At 42.0% G+C, this 18,169-nt stretch overlaps 1 long non-coding RNA gene across 1 annotated transcript; it reads right to left on the bottom strand.

The window, feature by feature from the left end:
* Positions 1-11,946: 11,946 nt before the first annotated feature.
* LOC128342534 (uncharacterized) lies at positions 11,947-12,484 on the bottom strand. The gene is made up of 2 exons (XR_008315051.1): positions 12,337-12,484; positions 11,947-12,200 (listed from the first exon to the last, which is right to left on the bottom strand). It is a non-coding gene; the product is annotated as an uncharacterized LOC128342534 (long non-coding RNA).
* Between the last annotated feature and the right edge of the window lie 5,685 nt (positions 12,485-18,169).

The raw sequence follows: 18,169 nt of genomic DNA, 5'->3' as shown, positions 1-18,169 counted from the left end.
GCTAATATCGCCTCATCTTGAAAGGTGTTGACTCAAAAAAGTTGCCAGTGTGGTAGGTGTTTGTTAGTCATTTGGGGTTTTTGGAGACCACCCTGAAACTAACAGCCTGTGCCTTTAAAAGCTGCCAGGAAATGACCATTTCAATAGGGGATGATTCTCTTGCTATAGTGCTGGGATTTTAGTTACTAATTTATATACAAGTATAGATCACAAGGAAATGTTGCAGCATAGGATATCCTTGGTGTGCATGTGTTATGTAAGCCTGTGTCTACACATGGTGAAAATTTTAGGCACTTTGTGCCCGTCAGAAACAGAAGGGTTTGCGATTGTCTTAAGGACAGGGGTGTAGCTAGGGGAGAGGGGACCCATGTTCACCTCTCTCTCTGGCAGCCCCTTGGAGTGAGGGATATAATGAAGAAAATAAGGAAGGGTGGAGCTGGGGGAGCCCTCAGGAGCTGGGGGACCAGAGTTCTTTGAACCCATTCACTCAATTATAGCTACACCCCTGCTTGAGGAAGTATTCTTCAAGCTGAGAAATGTCCTGCTTTTTTTGTTCGAGACTTCCTTCTGCTCTCCTCACCACTGAGTTCCATTAGCCCTGCCCACCTGGTTGTTTGTTAAGTGCCCTCTGAGTCTACAAACATTCCACTCCACTGAGTTACATTGGGACAATTTTGGGATTTTTTTTTTGCCCACTTAGGGTATTTATCTTCAGATTTTTGTGAATCTGACATTTCTATCTATGTACTGTATCTATCTATCTATATCTCTGTACTGTCAACATTAAGATTAGGAATGTGCAAAGAGGTTGAGTCAGTTCGCCATCAAACCAGGCTGCCTCGAGGGCTCACCCTTGCGTCAGACCAGGCCCAGTTTGGTTTGACCTCAAGCCCAACCTCCCAAGATGGCTTGGTGCCACTTTGGGGGCTCTAAGTTTAAACAATAATTTTAAAAACAGACTCATCACCAGGTCTGGGTCATCACTGTTGGTGGCCGTGGGAGGGGGGTGTCTCTGCCATCTCCCCCTCTCCCGCCAGCCTTTTCATGCTCTAAAAAGGGCTGGAATGGCCCCATACGCCACCCCGGACCTAGCAGAGAATCTTATTTAAAAGATAATAATACATTTTTAAAGGAAAAAACCTAGAACTCACAAACCGGCTCAAAGACGGCGGGGGGCACAAAACCAATCATGCATGATTCGGTTCGAGTCCAGTTCGAGTCCGGTCCAGACTCAAACCGAACCGGGCAAACTGGTTTTGTGCACACCCCTAATTCAGATTTCTATGGCTTAATATAATCTGATAAAAACACCAGTATAATAAAAACGTAAAGCAGCAGATACAACCAGAAAGCATGCCATTATACCAGCATAACAGCAAGCAATGGCATCAGGCCGGCAGATCATTATACTCATCCAAAACAGACTTCATCTGGCATCAAAATGATAACAACGACACTAGCACCAGATGGGTCTCCTTTTTGGAGGGAGGTTCACAGTCAGGGTGCTACCACAGAAAAGGCCCTCTCCCTGGTTGCCACCTACCTAAGTGCCACAGGAAAGAACACCTGCAGGAGGACCTCCAGGGACCGTTTCAGCTTTAAGAACATAGGAAGCTGCTTTATACTGAGTCAGACCATTGGTCCATCTAGCTCAGTGTGGCAGTGGCCCTCCTGAGTTTCAGTTAGTAGTCTTCCTAACCCTACCTGGAGATGCCAGGGACTGAACCTGGAACCTTCTGCGTGCAAGGCAGATGCTCTACATCTGAGCTACAGCTCCATCCCCTTTGAATTGCACCATTTTCAGACAGCAGGCTTTACTGTGAGTTTACTGTGAGGCTTTACTGCGAGTTCAAAGTTGCCTCAAAGAAACCGACACAAAAAGTGGTGGGTTTTTTTTTAACCCCAATTATAAATCAGGTGACAATCTAATGCACAATGAAAAACCCGAATCATGTGTGAAATGCTCCCCGATAGCTCACAGGGACTTTGGGTAAATCTGGCCGATATGTAAAGGAACACCCTCCATTCTGGAGGAGATGCAAACCCTGTGTGAAAAAGGTTCCTGTGAAGTTTACACATTGAAAGCCAGTGCAGATGTTTTCATCTGTTTAATCTATTTTTACATGGCCAACATATTCTCTGTGCAGCTACTTCCAGTTAATATTCTATCTATTTTTGGACCTGTGAAATGATCCAAGGAGTCTTCCGAGGCATCCCCACAAATGGTACATTGCCGGAATCAATTTTAACCGCTTAACTGCCAGACCTACAATGGGCTGCCTGTCAAGGAACTCATCAAAGTGGGCAATAAAAGCACGCAGTCCAGTTTGTAAGGGGATCCCAGGATATCTGGGAGAACAGCAAGCAAAGTCAAGTGTGTTATTAGCAGCATTTAGCATGGTTGTGAAAGCCATTGGCAACTAATGTGCTGTGCAGTAAATGACAGGCAATATCTCTAGCAACTTAATTGTACCAGGGATCCTGGCAAAGGGTAAACACAACAGCAATAATGTCTCAAGAATAAATGTAGCTGTTGCACTTGTAAGGGAAGCTTCATTTAATCGTTAAGAGATTAGATGTTCACAGCAGTGCATGAAATACAATCGGATAATTAGGGGGCGAACTTCAAAAGTTTATATTGTTCCGGATGACAGATACAGGGTGTGTGTGTGTGTGTGTGTGTGTGTGTGTGTGTGTTCCTCTGGGTGTTTGTATGTGTGCACATGTGTATCTTCTGGGTTCAGAAATGAGTACTTTGTTTTTCATCAGGCTTTAAGTGAATGTGAAATTACTGTAGTAATTGTAATTATTGTATTGTATTGTATTGTATTGTATTGTATTGTATTATTGTACTGTAGTATTGTAATTATAGTGAATTTTATTGTAAACCACCCAGAGATGAAAGTTTGGGGCAGTATACAAATTTGATAGATAGATAGATAGATAGATAGATAGATAGATAGATAGATAGATAGATAAGACTCCATAAGACTTAGGCCAGACAGGCATTATTTGCGATCCTCCAAGCTGAGCACAGCTCTCCAGTCATATATTGTGACCTGACAGATGCTTGATAATGCCCCCTGCCACCCCACATGGACCCACAGTTTTTGTAGTTCCGGGCAGGCAGCATAGAACCACAGCATGTTAGAGATGAAAGGGGCCTTGGAGTTTCCTGGACTGAGCAAAGCTCAACCCCCTCTTCAGTGCAGGTGGCTGTCCAAGCCTCTTCTTTAAAACCTCCAGCCATGGAGAGTCTATCATTTCATGAGGCAGAGTGTTCCACTGCCAAACAGGGGAATTAGAAATTCTTCTGAATGTCCAGCCTTAATCTGCTTCCTTGCAATCTGAACTCACTGGTTCTAGACCTGCCTCAGGAACAGCAGAGAACAAGTCCACCTTCTTGAAAGTGACAGCCCTTCAGATATGTGAAGCTGCTAGAGTATCTCTCCTTCTCCAGGCTAAACATACCCATGACTCCATGGGACTTGATTTCCAGACCCATTACCATCTTGCTTGCCCTCCTCTGAACCCACTCTAGTTTATCTGATGATGGTGGTGCTATTTACACACAGTCTACCAGATGTTATTGACTGGATTTGGTACTTTAATTATCGGACATTTCCAAGGGTCTAGGATAACTAAAGAAAAATTAAAGATAGCGTCTTAGTATTCGTGCTGTCCCGAGTAGTGTGGCCTTCTGTCGCTGATGTGTTGTATTTTATCGATGCCCAAGGTGTCAAGATGGTGTTCAAGTTCTTTTGGTACTGCACCAAGGGCACCAACAACTATTGGCTCCGCTATTGTTTTCTTTTTCCAGAATTTTCTAGCTGCTCAATTTCAGTTTGAAGGTCCTTGTATTTAGTTATTTTTTCCAGTTGTTTTTCGCCAACTTGTCTATCCTCTGGGATTGCAATATCAATTATCAGTATCCGATTCTTCTCGATGACTGTCAGATCTGGCGTATTGTGCACCAAATGCCTATCAGTTTGTATTCTATAATCCCAAAGGATTTTTGCCTCTTCATTTTCTGTGACCTTCTCAATTGGATTAATATTAATATTAATATTAATATTATTAATTCAACTTCTATACTGCCCTTCCAAAAAAGGGCTCAGGGCGGTTTACACAGGGAAATAATAAATAATTAAGATGGCTCCCTGTCCCCAAAGGGCTCACAATCTAAAAAGAAACATAAGATAGACACCAGCAACAGTCACTGGAGGTACTGTGCTGGGGGTGGTTAGGGCCACTTACTGTCCCCCTGCTAAATAAAGAGGATCGCCACGATAAAAGGTGTCTCTTTGCCAAGTTAGCAGGGGTATCAGTGCAGAAAGGAGAGTGCTTTACCCTTCCCCTCCTGCCTGGTCACCATAGTAACATAAAATCCATGCTGCATGAATGCAGCTGGGTGATGGACAGCCATTATTTCCAATGGCCATCTATTGTGCAGCTGCATTTACACAACTTCCAGCATTTTTACAAGAGCACACTTGCACAACTGCATGGGCATTGTGTTATGGGCATGCTGCAATTCTCCTGGTGCCCACAATGCCTGCAGGCCACTGATTTCAAAAAGAGGGGGGAAGAGGTTTGGAGATCAGCGATAAATTATATATTGAAAACCTCTGGTGACATAAGAACAGCCCTGCCGGATCAGGCCCAAGGCCCATCTAGTCCAGCATCCTGCTTCACACAGTGGCCCACCAGATGCCTCTGAGGAGCCCACAGGCAAGAGGTATGTGCATGCCCTCTCTCCTGCTGTTGTTCCCCTACAACTGGCATTCAGGCTGGCGGTGGCCAATTCATAATTATGAATTGTACTAGTGAATATTTTAATCTAATATACTCAATTTCTGTTATACTTTTCTATTTTGTACTCCTTGTGATGCAGTCTTCTGCTTCTTATTTCTATACTTTCTTGTATATTTGTGTGTGTGTATATATATATATATATATATATATATTTAAAAGAGCGGTTCTGTAATAATTGTGGCTTCTGTCAAAAATTAAATACTTAAAACCATTTTGGCTCTTAAAGCCATCTTACATTAAAAGTCCATCTGACTGTAATCACTTTTATTAGCGCTCATAAAAATTAAATTTCCTCCATAGGTGAACTTAGCTATCAAAGCACAAGTGACTAATTGAGCCTCATCTTTAGAAACTAAAACTCTGCAGGTTTCAGGAAGCGTTGTTTATTTAAAGCTTTTAGCTCTGGCTGTATGTGTGTAATAGAAACAGAGATTTAAAAGACAAGTGGGAATAAGGAATAGTCTTTATTTTCTTCCTTCCCCTAAGTCCATTTCAAAGCCATATTAAGATGGGGAGAGAGAGAGGGGCATGAAGTCTGGGGGAGGAGGTTTGAACCCAAAAGGTAAGCAAGTGAAAGGTGTACTACAGGGTGCTGCTTTTTTATACCAATATGACTGCCATAGCTTTCTCTGAAGGAATGTGGGAATTTTCATTAACAAGAATGGACCCGCTGTGAAATGTTGCAATATATCCCTAGTGTGCATGTGTTACTTGAGATTGTGGCAGAGCATGGGCGGTAAACCAAATTTATTAGCAAAGACAGGAGTTGCTGCTTTGACATGGGCCTTACTTCATATGGAAACTTAATTTTCTGTTTTCTGGGGGCTTTTTGAGAGGCACACTGGGTCCCAGCTCCTTTTGATCCTGCCCTAAAATTTCAAGAGTTCATGGCTGGTGGGTGGGTGTCAGTTTAATGTTTTCATCAATATTTGCTGAGGTTGTTGGGAGCAAGAGGGACAATAGAATCGGTCAGGGCTACTCAGCTTCAGCCCTCCTATAATTGTTGGCCTACAGCTCCCATCATCCCTGACTATTGGCCACTGTGGCTGGTGATGCTGGGAGCTGTAGTCAACAGCTGGAGGGCCGCATTTGAAGAACCCTGAAATAGTTTATCTCTGATAGAAAACTTGTTGGTTTATTGTGTGACTCTGTGTGTGTGTGTGTGTGTGTGTGTGTGTACGCACACATAGTGATTAGGTGGCTACAGCATCTACCTAATGAGGTAAGGATAAAACACTTCGGGTTTTTTAATTTAGAAAAAAAGCAACTAAGGGGAGACACAATAGAGTTTTATACCGTGATCAGCACATTAACAGATTCAGTATACAACTTCCCCCTCCATTCCTCAGGAGAGTTAACAGACAGTGGTTAGGCTTGGACTTCCCAGTTTTGTGGCATTTCCACACATAACCTTATTAATGCCTTTCAGTTTGTGTCTCGATGCTTGAGTGATCAGTGGTCACATGAAATATTTTCTACATTTTCTAAATTTTTATTTATTTATAGATTTGTATACTGCCCCAAATTTTCATCTCTGGGCGGTTACTTTTGTCTCTGGGTGGTTGCTTTCATCTTTAGTCCTATCCTTACTTCAATAGCAATAGCACTTAGCAATAGCAATAGCACTTACATTTATATACCGCTCTATAGCCGGAGCTCTCTAAGCGGTTTACAATGATTTAGCATATTGCCCCCAAAATTCTGGGTACTCATTTTACCGACCTCGGAAGGATGGAAGGCTGAGTCAACCTTGAACCCCTGGTCAGGATCGAACTTGTAACCTTCTGGTTACAGGGCGACAGTTTTTACCACTGCGCCACCAGGGGCTCAGTGGGGTGAGGAGCGCATACACATACAAGGAGCGCATACATAGTTCTCTCTGTTCCATTTTATCCTTACAACAATCCTGTGAGGTAGATCAGGCAGAGAGAACACAACTAGCCAAGCCATCCAGTATGCCTCCTATCTGAGTGGATAGTTGAACCTGGATCTCCCAAGTTTGAGTACAATATTCTAACTTGTAATACTACACAACACTAGACTTGTAATACTACACCACTTGTAATACTACACCACACTACAGCCCTGCTAACTGGGCAAAGAGGCACCTTTTACCGTGGTGATTCTCTTTATTTAGCAGGGGGAGAGTAACTGGCCCTATCCACCCCCAGCACAGTACTTCCAGTGACTGTTGCTGGTGTGTGTCTTATGTTTCTTTTTAGAATGTGAGCCCTTTGGGGACAGGGAGCCATCTTATTTGTTATTTCTCTTTGTAAACCGCCCTGAGCCATTTTTGGAAGGGCGGTATAGAAATTGAATAATAATAATAATTATTATTATTATTATTACTACTACCACTACTACTACTACTACTACTACTACTACTCCACAAGAACCACAGTTCTACTAGTGCAAGGATTAAGAAGAACATAAGAACATAAGATCCAGCATAGTTGGACCAGCCCCCCAAGGCCTATTTAGTCTAGCACCTTGTTTCCCACAGTGGCCCACTAGATGCTTTGGGAAGCAACATATGCCCCCTTTCTTGCCATTGCTTCCCTGCAACAGGTATTTGGAGGCATCCTACCTCTGAACATGGAGTAGCCCATAACCACCAAGACTAGAAGCCACCAAGACATTGATAGACTTATTTCCCATGAATATGTTTAAGCTCTGCTTTAAGCTATCCAAGGTGGTGGTCATCACTACATCTCGTGGCAGGGAATTCCATAGATTAATTATATTCTTTTAAAAGTACTTCCGTTTGTCAGTCCTAAATTTCCTAGCAATCAGTTTCATGGGATGACTCCTGGTTCTAGTGTTGTGAGAGAAGGAGAAGATCTTCTCTCTCCACTCTCTCCACACCATGAATAAGTTTATAAACCTCTATCCTGTCTCCCCTTGGTTGCTTTTTTCCTAAACAACCCCCCCACCAAGTGTTTTAGCCTTATCTCACAAGGAAGGTGCTCTAGTCCCCTGATCATCTTGGTTGCTCTCTTCTGCACCTTTTCCAATTCTAAAATATCCTCTTTGAAATATGGTGACCAGAACTATACACACTATTCCAAATGTTTCCACACCGTAGATTTATATAAAGGCAAACTTAGGTACCTAGATGTTGAGCAACTCCTATCATCCCCAGACACATATTTCAGCCATTTTGGGTGAGGGGTGAAGGTGGTTGCGATCAAACTACATCTGGGGACCCTTGTACTGGAAGTGTGTTGTTTGAAAGTCATCTTCTACTTAATCATGTAGGTCTTCCATTTGAGTCTAGGGTTGTGCACGGAATTTTCATGAATTGATTCCACTGAATAGAGTAGAGATTTGTTTGGATTGATTCAAATTCGCCCAAAGTCAACTCAAATTTGGTTGAATTCTCCAGAATTCATTTTGGCTTTGGGCAAAGTCAAATTGATTTGAATGAATCTCTGCTCTATTCAGTGGTTTCTAATTCAATTTGAATTCAATTCGAATTTGAATTGATTCATGCGAATTAGGAGCACATCCCTATTTGAGTCATACCTAATAGATTCTACCTAATGTATTTATTCCATTCAAGCCACAGGCAGAAGAAATGAAAAGAAAGTCCAATCGTGTGAAAATCAATGTACTTTTCCAAGCACCCATCATTTTGCTTTTAGTTCTATACAATCTGCAACGCCTCCAACCTGTACTCTGAAAAAGTGGCAGAGGCATAAAGGAGGGGTGGGGAGTAATGATGATGTTTGCCACAAATAACAAGCAACTCAAATTTAGCTATGCATCTGAGCACAGTTCCTAGCTGGAAAGCTCAGATGTATATGTCAGCAAAATATAGGCTAGAAACACAAGGGATGAGCCAATGTAATTGCCTTTTGCTGTGATCTCTCGGTTTTTCAGTTGAAGAGATCATGTTGAGGGGTCTATGCCAGTTCTTTTCTCATAAGCGTTCGGCACATAGAAGTATTTTCTCCCATTCTTAATTTGCCTGGAGCAAGGCTTTTATCTAGACTTTTAGCCAAGAGGCACCTACTGAAATATTCATTGGCAGAAATTGTGCCATGGGTGTTTTTCCCCATTTGTCCAGTTGTGTGTCATTATAATGAGCCTGAGCAGGATGAAAATAGTATTTGACACAGAAGAATGGCGTCCTCACAAGGCTTTATTTAATAACCAATTAACCCTTTTTAGTAGGAAAATGTGTAGGCTAATGAGAGATGAAAATTCTTCCTCTGTCAATGTCCACATCTTTTTCCTTTTTAACGGGACTTCAGAAATTGGTGTTGGTATCTTCTAAGGAGTTGCAGGCTAAAAGAACCTATTTTCTTGAAGTTTGGAGTTTTGCCTTTTAAAAATGCTTTAGAAGTCATAATATCGCCTGTAAAGGTAGCAGGTTCAATTGGCTTACTGCTGAGTTGTGGAAATGACTTTTCTCCAACAAAGAGTCTGTTCTTATGATTAGCCAAAACTGTGCTAAGGATGTTCAGCCTGGTCTTGGCTGATCGTAAGAACTAACAGGATCACACCTGATCCCAATAGCGTTTCAGCTGCAAACCTGGCAAAGTGGACAGCCTCTTAAATGGGGTTAAGGGAGTAGGCGCATCTTTAGTCCTTCTTGCAGCCAGGGCTGGGGACTGTGGAGCTGGGAGGATACCCAGAATGCAATGTGGCTGGGAGACCCGTCGCTGGGGGCATACCCAGAATGCACTGCATGCTCACACGGTACATCATGGAACCCATATAAATGATGTGCAAACAGGATCATGCCCACTGTTCTGCTGCCAACCTCCATGCTTTTCAGCTGAAGGTCCAAACAGAAGAGCCTATATGTCTGCCTATGATATTTGTTCAGATCTTCAGCTGCAGGTGTGGAGGGCAGGAGCAGAGATAATGGGCTAGATCAAAATCTGCACCTCAACATGTGTACAGGGCTTAAGCCCTTTTCAGTAGCTCAGTGGCTGTGGATGGATGCATGTAGGAGAGGTAGGACCTAACCCACAGATGTATGCACTGAGGGTCTGTCCGCATAATCAGGAACCCTGCCTTTGAACAAGCCTGCTCTGCAGACATTCACATGAAAAGGGTGTGGTTCAGTTCAGCCACACATATTCAGTTTATGTGGATTCATAATGAATGAAAAGGGTTATTGACAGAAGGTCCTGAATGTGCCAAGAAACTTGTGAATCTGAAGAAAAATCAACTTAGTCTGCCATCAGTGGTACATTACACTCCTGCTAACTGAGCAAAGACACACTTTTTAAAGTGGTGATTCTCTTATATTTAGCAGGGAGAAAACAACTAGCCCTATCCCACAAAGCATCCTTCCAGTGGTTGTTTACTGGTGTCTACTTTATGGTTCTTTTTAGATTGTGAAACTTTTTAATACAGAGAACCTTTCTTTCTTTCTTTCTTTCTTTCCTTCCTTCCTTCTTTCTTTCTTTCTTTCTTTCTTTCTTTCTTTCTTTCTTTCTTTCTTTCTTTCTTTCTTTCTTTCTAAACCAACCACATTGAGAACTTGTTGAAAAGTGGTATATACATATTTATTGTAGTAATAATAGTAGTAATATTTATTTATTATTATTTATTATTTATTTATTCGATTTATATACCTCCCTCCCAAAAAAACACCTTCATTGCATCATATAGTAATAGTAGTACATTGAAACATTTATAATTCAGCTCCGGACCACCACTGGCAATGTAAAAACTGCATGCAGATTTTCTATATTTGTTTGTTTGTTTATTATTTGTACACTGCCCCAAACTTCAGTCTGTGGGTGGTTTACAGCAACATAAACAAATTGAAACACAAAACATTGACGTAATTTAAAACCACAAGTATAGTTTTAAAAGGCTTGGGTGAATAAATGTGTCTTTAAAGACTTTTTAAAAGTTGTCAGAGATGGGGAGGCTCTTATTTCTGCAGGGAGAGCATTCCAGAGTCTCAGGGCAGCAACAGAGAAGGCCTGTCAATGAGCTGGTGGCAAATGCAGATGAACCTCTCCAGATGATCTCAATGGGGCTCATAGTGAAGAAGACGTTCTCTTAAATACCCAGGGCCTAAGCTGTTTAGGACTTTATAGGCTATAACCCGCACCTTGTATTTTGCCCAGAAATTTATTTGTAGCCAGTGTAGTTCTTTTAAAATAGGGAGCAATATGCTCTCTTCGAGATGACCCAGAAGTTTGGCTGCTGCATTCTGTACTAACTGCAGTTTCCAGACTACATACAAAGGCAGCACTACATAAAATGCTTTGCAGTAGTCAAGTCTGGAGGTTACCAGCAGATTTACCACTGTACTGAGGTCATTCATCTCAAGAAACGGATGCATTTGGTGTATCAGCTGATGCTGATGGAAAGCACTTCTGGGCACTGCCTCAACCTGAGACACCAGGGAGAGGTTTGGATCCCGAAGCACTCCCAGACTGTGTACCTCTTCCTTCAGGGGAATTGTGATTCTATCCAGAACCGGCAGATCAGAAGTGTCTCCTGAGTTCCTACCCCGCACAATAAGTACCCCATTCTTTTAACTTGCTTAACTTTATTAAATGTTTTATTTTACATTGTATCTGTTTTCTTGGTTTTGTGAACCACCCCAAGCAGTAGTGGTATTCCAGGGGCAGGGTATAAATATTTTAAATAATAAATAACTAGCTGACCTGGCGCAGAGCTTATGTGCCCCTAGTTCTCCCTCTCTCCCCCCACCATCCCTTCAGCTGTTCTCTTCCACTCCCTTCACCCCAGTTCATTCACCCGGCGACCGACTGGCCTGGCCGCTGCTTCCTCTTGCTGGCCTTCCTCTCCCCCTCCCCTTGCTCATGAAATCTCACAAGAGCTGGCACACATGGGATTAGCGATGGGTACGCCTTAGAGAAATATATATATATAGAGAGAGAGAATACATTTTGAATCCTATTCACCTGGGGCAGCGAGTTTCATGGAATAGGGTTAGTATCACACCATAATTCTGTCTCTGATTATCTATGGGCAGTCCATGCCCATAGATAACACAAAACCTATCATCATAAAAAGTGAACTTTAATTGCTTTTACTCTTTTATGATTTTCATGTACTTAAGATAACAGTTTATGAGCTGTTCCTTTGAGGATCCAAAGCATGTATCTCCAGATTGATAGTTTTGCAAATACATTTAAAGGAACTCCCATCTTTTTATTTGACATTGTTGGCCAAAACTGTTACTGGATGTCAAAGCAAAATATTTAAATGTCACAGCTGAGTGTAGCAAGCATAACACTTCCATGATTGTGATTTCTTTTCAATGGTGTAATGTCAGTGACATTTCACACCAGCTCTAATTGTTGATTGCAGTTATTATTATGATCAATATATAAATAGATGAGTGGAAAGGTCTTTTAGTCTCCAAGCTGGTAAATAGAAATATTCTGCAAGACAGAAAGTACAGAGTATTATTTTTAGCATTTCAGTAGTATTATCCTTCAGTTCACTGTGGATTTTTAGTCACCCCAAACTAGCAAGAGAGATTTCTGCATACGGAACAGATTTCTCCAAATTGATTACCCTTCTCCATGTGTCTCCTGCAAGCATTCGTAGAACTAGAGCAAAGTGACAACTTCTCGCTATATAAAATATATATTTTTAAGGAGTTTCATAATGTCTTCATGTTTTAACATGTTTTCATCAATGCTTGCACAACCTTTGCCTGCTCATTTGCATGGTCCTCTCTTCATCTTCCAGTTCTATTTTTCCTTTGTGACATCATCATGTAACCAAATCTGAATGGTTGTGTCGTATAGCAACCATTTCTTGCACTGTGAGACCTGGTGCAGCCAGGTTTATGGATTATGATTACTATTATAAGGAAGAGACAATAAAGGCATAGATGCACAACTTTGGCCCTTCAGTTGTTGAACTACAACTCCCATCATCCCCAGCCATACTGGCCAATAATCAGGGATGATGAGAGTTGTAGTCCAACGGTGAGACGGCCAAAGTTGTGCACCCCTGAATAAGAGTGAAGTGTCTATATGGTGGAGGTATTATTTTCATGCTTAGAGAAAGGATGATTGGAGATTCAGTGTATGGCCACAGTTAGAGTCACCTGACACACATTCATGGAGATAATCTACTGTCATGAATATCTGTCTACTCCCAGTGGAATCTACCACCTTCTCCTATAACATTCTCCTATTCCTTCCAGAGTATGCACAATAGCAACTAATGGTGAAATCAATTTAGAGGCAAATTTAATTATTCAAAAGGTATAAATTAATCAGCTTAAACAAAAATACACATATAATACATATATATGTAATCAAAGGAAAAGCCCCAGTGCCTGCAAAAAGTGGCTATTTGCAAGAGTAAAGGTAAGCAAAACACACAGGAGTCTCACAAATGTTGTAGTCTACAAAGTGGGTGGAGCAGTAGATCCTCCAGTTTCTTTGAAGTCTTTAGTCCCCAATTTTCCTGGCTCCTGAAGCTTTCCCAGACAGTAGACTTTACCATGGATTTATTGCAAGTTTCTCCAAAACTGTCACAAAAAGTGGATTTTTTTTAAACCCCAGACATAAATTGGGGTAGGCACTAACGCGCAGTGAAAAACCCGAATCGTGTGTGAAGCGCTCCCCAATATATCCCATGGACTTCACTGCAAATCCAGCCAGTGTCCGAATGGACAACCTCCATTCCAGTGGAGGAGTGAGCTAAAAGCCCCATCTGGGAATGCTCCTGGTGCTCACTCTGTAGCTGAATGAAGGATGCTTGAGAACAGGAAGCTGCTGTTCTCCTTTTCAATAGTTCTGGTTTTGCACTCTGTGTTCTTGTCCCAGACTCTTCTTCAAACTCTCATTTCTTCTCTCAAGATCTCCTCCTTTTCCCTCACAGTCTCACCTCAGAATCTCTAACTACCATTTTGGCAGCTACAATTATGAGTGCTTGAATGTCTCAAGAAACTTAGATCAGACCTTGCCTTCAGTAAGAATAAGAGGCTGTGCTGGACATGTGTACGTTGGACAGCTCATTCTAATGTTTCTGTTGAAATCTCAGATACCGGCTGCCTTTTCATTAGGTGGTTATAAGCCTTTTCTGAGTTGAGTTTGGTAGGGCTAAATGGTTATTGAGTTTTCCTTTGCTCTGGAAAATAAACTCTTTTGATGCTTCTCCATTAAAATCATGTTTGCCGTTTACTGCCATTTCTCACCCTTCATGGGCCTATTTTTCATCTTTAAACACAGCCAAGGTTGGCATTACTTTAGTCTTAAAGAACATTTCTGAAAGCACCAACGTTATTTCCATCAGTGTCTTTCAGATCCCATAGCTGCATTAACTCAATGAAGCAGTCAGTCTTGTCTTAGGCAATTTTGATGTAATCAAAAAGTACTCTAACAGCCTTGGCTGCACTCACGCTTCTAAGAGAGTAGCATTATGATTTTATTTTCTTGGAAAACACTGTTTATGCTATGGAGCAGCAAAAAAGAAAAAAGAAAAGAAGAAGTCTTGGAAAAGAGAGGAGTTAATGCCAGTGAGAGCAAAAGATGGCCCCTTCAGATGAGACGTTTTGCTAACCCTATTGATGTTCTGATTCAGAACTCCTGCCAAGGTTTTGCTTGAACAAGACCAACCAAGTTTTGCTTCTAATGTCACTTCATAAGAAGGCTGGTGGGAACCTTCTTTGGGGTTCCATGCACTATGCTATATGGCAGTAGCCCTGTTTGGGCATTCAGTAGAACGCTGCTGAACATGCTTACAGGACTACTGGCAGTTCAGAAGTTACACCTCTGGATCGTCACTCACCCTCCTGGTCTCGCTCTTCACATTTACTACAGTGTTTGTCTGCAGCATGATTGTTTCCATTTCTGTGATCAGGAGGCTGGGACATCCCAGTTAGGGATGTGCAAACCGGTTCAAATTCAAACGGTTTGAATTCAAACCGGGGTGGTTTGAAGGTTCGAATTCGAACCAAACCAGCCATCAGGTTTGAGCTGCAGGTTCGAATTTGAACCAAACAGGGGGTGGTTGGATTTGAACTGGTTAGAACCTCCAAATATGGGTGGGGTGGTAGCTGGCACCCATGGGTACCTATCACCCAAACCCCAAAGCAATCGGACACTCGTATGATTTTTATGAGTTTTTGAAATTTGTTTATATTTTTTCTCATATGGTATAATGGAAATAGAACCAGCCCATTATTCCCTATTGTGGAGCACCCATGGTTGCCAATAACCACCCAAACCCCAAAGCAATTGGACACTTAAACAATTTTTTATGAATATTTGAAATATTTTAATTATTTTTCTCATAGGGTATAATGGGACCCAAACCAGCCCATTAACCCTATTTTGGAGCACCTAGGGGCACAAACATGGGGTGGGTGGTAGGCACCCAGGGGTGCCTACCCTTAGTGGCAAAAAAACCCAAGGCAATCAGACACTCCTCCAATTATTGGTGAATTTTTAAATATTTTTGAATTCCTCATAGGGAATAATGAGGATTGCAGCAAATGTATAGCTTCACGTTGGGGGGAAAGGGGTGTCCTAGAGCAGAGTGTGGTGGGTGGTAGTTCCCAAGGTGGGCAAGGAAGCTATCAGAATTATTTGAAAGGAATTGGGCAAAACGCTGGTTTTAAAGTGATTTTTGAAGTTTACGTGTCTTTAAGGTTTTTCTCCATAAAGAAACATGGAGGTGTCAGCAAATGTATAACTTCATGTCGGGGGCAAAGGGGTGGCCTAGAGCAGAGTGTGGTTGGTGGTAGTGCCCAAGGGGGGCAAGGAAGCTATCAGAATTATTTGAAAGGAATTGGGCAAAGGGCTGGTTTGGCTAACCTTAAAGACACTTAAATCACTTAAGTGTCTTTAAGGTTAGCAGATGAGAGTGGATTCATGGTTTGTCATTGAAAATCTAATATGCTACCAAAGAATCTACACTCAGAACACCTCAGAAACAACAAAACCCAGTACCCCATGGGTTGCTAACCCATGGGGGTGGTTGGCTTCTGTGCACTAGACCAGGGATTCTCAATGTTGGATCCTCAGATGATACTGTACTTCAACTCCCATAATCCCCAACTGAAGGCCAGTGGGGCTGGGGATTATGGGAATTGAAGTCCAATAACATCTGGGGACCCAACGTTGAGAATCCCTGCACTAGACCACCACTCACTCTGGGCCACCCCAGCACCCCACAAGAGGCTTTAAGGTTTTTCTCCATAGGGAAGAATGGAGGTTTCAGCAGCCCCATAATTGCACTTGGGGGGGGGTGTGCTGGGGTGGCCCAAAGCAAGGGTGCTAACCCAAATCCTTTCAAATAATTCTGATCACTTCCTTGCCCACCTTGGGAACTACCACCCACCACACTCTGCTCTAGGACACTCCTTTCCCCCCAACGTGAACCTATACATTTGCTGCAATCCTCATTATTCCCTATGAGGAATTCAAAAATACTTTAAAAATTCACCAATAATTGGAGGAGTGTCCAATTGCCTTGAGATTTTGTGGGTGGTAGTCACCTCAGGGTGCCTACCAACCACCCCACTTTTGTGCCCCTAAGTACTCCACAATAGGGGATATGGGCTGGTTCAGATCCCATTGTACCCTATGAGAAAATAATTAAAAAGATTTCAAATATTCATTAAAAATTGTATACGTGTCCAATTGCTTTGGGGTTTGGGTGGTTGTTAGCACCCATGGGTGCTCCACAATAGAGAATAATGGGCTGGTTCTAGTCCCATTATACCCTATGATAAAAATATAAATAAATTTCAAAAATTCATTAAAAACCATACGAGTGTCCGATTGCTTTGGGGTTTGGGTGGCAGGTACCCATGGGTGCCAGCTACCACCCCACCCACTTTTTTAGGTTAAAACCAGTTTGAACCAGTTCAAAACCAGTTAGAAACTGGTTCGAATTCATACTGAACCAGAAGGTGGTTCGAACAAAACCAAAACCGAACCACCCCTTGCTGGTTCGAACCCAGTTTGAATTCGAACCAAACCAGGCAAACTGGTGTTATGCACATCCCTAATCCCAGTCTCTTCAATCAATCAATCATGTTTATTTGCGGTCATAGACCAAAATTTAAGGCATACATAATAATACACATATAATATAATAATATAACCAGTCTCTTGATCCCCCAAATAAGCACAAACATGCTTACAGCACTTGTCTTCAGATGAATGTGGCACTAAGCATGAAGAGTGGGCCTGAGAGGGTGAGAGATGGGCCGTAGGAGGCAAGATTTCTGACCTGCTTGTCGTCCTGAAAGTGTGTTCAGCAGTGTTCTACTGAATTCCCTATTTGGCTACTGTAATGCCATAGAGCACCAAGTATATAAAGGAGCTGGGAGCGGGACATTAGACATACTTGTAGCCCTGTAAGCATGTTCAGTGGCATTCTGTAGAACACCTGAACAGGACTGTTATGTAACATTTTCCTGGAAACAGTTTCAGTCCTGCAAGCCATAATCCATGACTGGTTGTATAATTACAACTATGGCAAATATTTACTGTAGCATCATGTTGACTACTGAGTTAAAAAAAAAACCAAGTTGTTCTGGTAAGAACTAATCTGCCTACTTTCCTCTCACTATAATCTTAATTGATAATTAATATCTTCTCAAATTAGCCCACTTTAGCCTTAAATGTTCACACATCTGCCATCTTGAACTGGGGTGGATGACATCATCACAAACTATAGTGTTGTGGTGTGCCAATGTGTCCTTACAACTGTGGCAAATTTGGTTCAAATTGGTTAGGTGGTTTAGCCCTCTTTTGCCTCAATCGTTCATGTGTCCACCATCTTTAATTGGGGTGCATGACATCATCACAAACTATGGTGCTGAAGTGCCCCATTTTGTCACTCACTACAAATGCACTAAATTTGATCCATATCAGTTAGGTGGCCCACAAATTAGCCCACTTGCACTTCAAATGCTCACAGCTCCATGAATCTGCTTTCTTGAATAGGTTGGTTGACATCATCACAAACTATTCCATTGGGCTGTCCCTATATGTTCCTACAGCTGTAGCAAATTTAGTTTAAATTGGTTAGGCAGTTCACAAGTTAGCCCACTTGTGCCTCAAATGTTTACATGTCCATCATCTTGAACTGGGGTAGATGACATCATCACACTGTTGAGATGTCCCTATGTGTCCCTACAACTGTACCCAATTTGTTGCATATTGGTCCAGGCATTGCAAAGTTGATAGGGGGACACACACACGGACACACACACACACACACACACACACACACACACACACACACTCAGGTGATCTCATAAGCATAGGCTGCCTTTGGACATAATGCAAAACAAGAGAAAAACATGCCAGAAGTTCTATATTTTGGTTGGATTTGTAGTTTCATCATCGGACCACGGTTTGGTGGTAGTCCCCAA

Source organism: Hemicordylus capensis, chromosome 1 (genome assembly GCF_027244095.1).
Source record: "Hemicordylus capensis ecotype Gifberg chromosome 1, rHemCap1.1.pri, whole genome shotgun sequence".
In the NCBI taxonomy this organism is placed as follows: domain Eukaryota; kingdom Metazoa; phylum Chordata; class Lepidosauria; order Squamata; family Cordylidae; genus Hemicordylus; species Hemicordylus capensis.
Note: the sequence above shows the minus strand (reverse complement) of the source record. Positions and strands in the feature narration are given on the sequence as shown.